At 35.8% G+C, this 2,411-nt stretch overlaps 1 non-coding gene across 1 annotated transcript; it reads left to right on the top strand.

Moving 5' to 3' along the window:
• The first annotated feature begins 2,068 nt into the window (after positions 1–2,068).
• On the top strand, positions 2,069–2,175 carry LOC139846153 (small nucleolar RNA R71). Its single transcript, XR_011758892.1, has one exon. It is a non-coding gene; the product is annotated as a small nucleolar RNA R71 (small nucleolar RNA).
• Positions 2,176–2,411: the final 236 nt, after the last annotated feature.

Here is a 2,411-nt window from a genome sequence, read left to right as displayed (position 1 = left end):
CGAAGGACTTATTCCTTTAATATCATGAATCTTCCATGCAATGGCTGGTTTATGAGCTTTCAACACAGAAATGAGTTGTGATTTCTCATTTTTAGTAAGAGAAGACGATATTATTACAGGTAATTCAGATTCACCATGTAAATAAGCGTATTCCAAATGGTTTGGAAGTGGCTTTAACTCTAATTTCGGAGGTTCTTCTATCGATGATTTGTATCGATATCTGTCTTCTTCTTTTAGCATTTGAATTTCTTCTGTTGTTGGTTCATATCCATTAGCTATAAGCGTAGCTAACATTTCAGCTTCATCAATTGGTTCATTACCTTCTCCTAAAGAACATTCTCCTGTTCCTTGTAATTCTGGAAATTCTTCTAATAATTCTGCATGTGCATCTATAGTTTGAATATAATAACATGTATCATCTCCAGATTGTGGTTGTTGCATTACTCTATCAACTGAAAAGGTAACACTCTCATCCTCTATACTTAGGGTCAATTTCTTACCGAACACGTCTATCATTGCTTTAGCCGTGTTTAAGAATGGTCTTCCTAATATGAGAGGAACTTGAGAATCTTCTTCCAAGTCCAGAACAACAAAATCTACTGGAAATACTAAAGTACCAACTTTAACTAGCATGTTCTCCATTATCCCTCTAGGATATTTTATTGATCTATCGGCTAGTTGTATGCTTATTCTTGTTGGTTTCAATTCTCCAAGGTCTAGTTTAGCGTATAGTGAATACAACATTAGATTTATACTAGCACCTAAATCTGCTAATGCTTCTATTGAACTAGGACTACCCAGTAAACATAGAATTGTGAAACTTCCTGGATCAGATAGTGTTTCTGGTATCTTATTCAACAGCACTGCTGAACAATTAGCATTCATGGTAACAGCCGAGAGTTCTTCCATTTTCTTTCTATTCGAGATTAGATCTTTCAAGAATTTAGCATATCTAGGCATTCCTGAAATCACATCAATGAAAGGATGATTTACATTTATCTGTTTAAACATATCCAAGAATTTGGATTGCTCGGCTTCAAGTTTCTCTTTCTTCATTTTACTCGGGTAAGGAAGTGGTGGTTGGTATGGTTTAACATAAGGTTTAGCCTTAACTGTGTTATCTTCATTAATCATTTCAACTACCGGTTCTTTTTCCTTATCTTGATCAGGTTGTGGTTCTTGTGGTGTAGGAATAGCTTCATCAGAAGTTACAGGTATTTCAGGTGATTTAAGTGTTGTACCACTTCTTGTGCTAATGGCTTTAGCTGTTTCATTCCGGGGGTTAGCATTTGTATCACTAGGTAGACTTCCCGGTTTTCTTTCACCTATTAACCTTGCTAGGTTACTTACTTCTTGTTCCAGATTTTGAATAGAAGCTTGTTGATTTCTAAATGCTTGAACATTTTGTTCATTAGTTTGTTTCTGAGATGTGAAAAACTGCGTTTGAGTTTCAACTAGCTTCGTCATCATATCTTCTAAATTCGGCTTTTTATCATCGATTTGTTGTGGTGGTTTGTTTTGAAAATTAGGTCTTTGCTGATTGTAATTATTATTGGATAATTGTTGATTGCTAGAACCTTGTTGGTTGTTGTATGGAATATTTCGGTTATAATTTTGGTTTTGATTGTAAATCGGTCTTGGCGGTTGATAATTATTCTGATAATTATTTCCAGGCTTTTGGTTTATGTATGAAATGTTCTCTCTTTGTTCCATTGTTAATTCAATACTGAGACAATCTTTTGTCAAATGTGGTCCTCCACACTGCTCACAACTAATTCGTATTGAGTGAATATCTTTAGTCATCTTTTCCATTCGTCTCTCGACAGCATCTATCTTTGTGGAAATGGAATCTAAGTCATGGCTAGAATCGGCTCTAGCTGCTTTAGATGATCTAACGATATCTTTTTCTTGGTGCCACTCATGTGAGTGGGAAGCAGTGTTATCAATAATTTTGTAAGCATCAGTTTCGGTTTTTTTCATAATAGAACCACCAGCTGCTATATCTATGTCTTTCCTTGTAGTGATGTCGCATCCTTGGTAGAATATTTGTACTATTTGACAGGTATCTAAACCATGTTGCGGACATCCTCTTAGTAACTTTCCAAATCTTGTCCACGCCTCATATAGAGTTTCATTTGGCTTCTGTGTAAACGTAAAAATTTCTGCTTGAAGTCTTACGGCTTTAGATGCCGGAAAGAATTGTTTAAGAAATTTTTCAACTAAAACGTCCCATGTATCAATCGCCCCTTCAGGAAACGATTCCAACCAATCTTTGGCTTCTCCCTTTAAAGTCCAGGGAAATAACATGAGATATATCTGTTCATCCTCTACTTCTCGGATTTTAAATAGTGTGCAGATCCTATTAAAGGTACGTAGATGTTCATTTGGATCTTCCTTCGGCGCACCACTAA

Source organism: Rutidosis leptorrhynchoides, chromosome 4 (assembly GCF_046630445.1).
Source record: "Rutidosis leptorrhynchoides isolate AG116_Rl617_1_P2 chromosome 4, CSIRO_AGI_Rlap_v1, whole genome shotgun sequence".
In the NCBI taxonomy this organism is placed as follows: Eukaryota; Viridiplantae; Streptophyta; class Magnoliopsida; order Asterales; family Asteraceae; genus Rutidosis; species Rutidosis leptorrhynchoides.
This window is presented reverse-complemented; position numbering and strand designations above follow the sequence as displayed.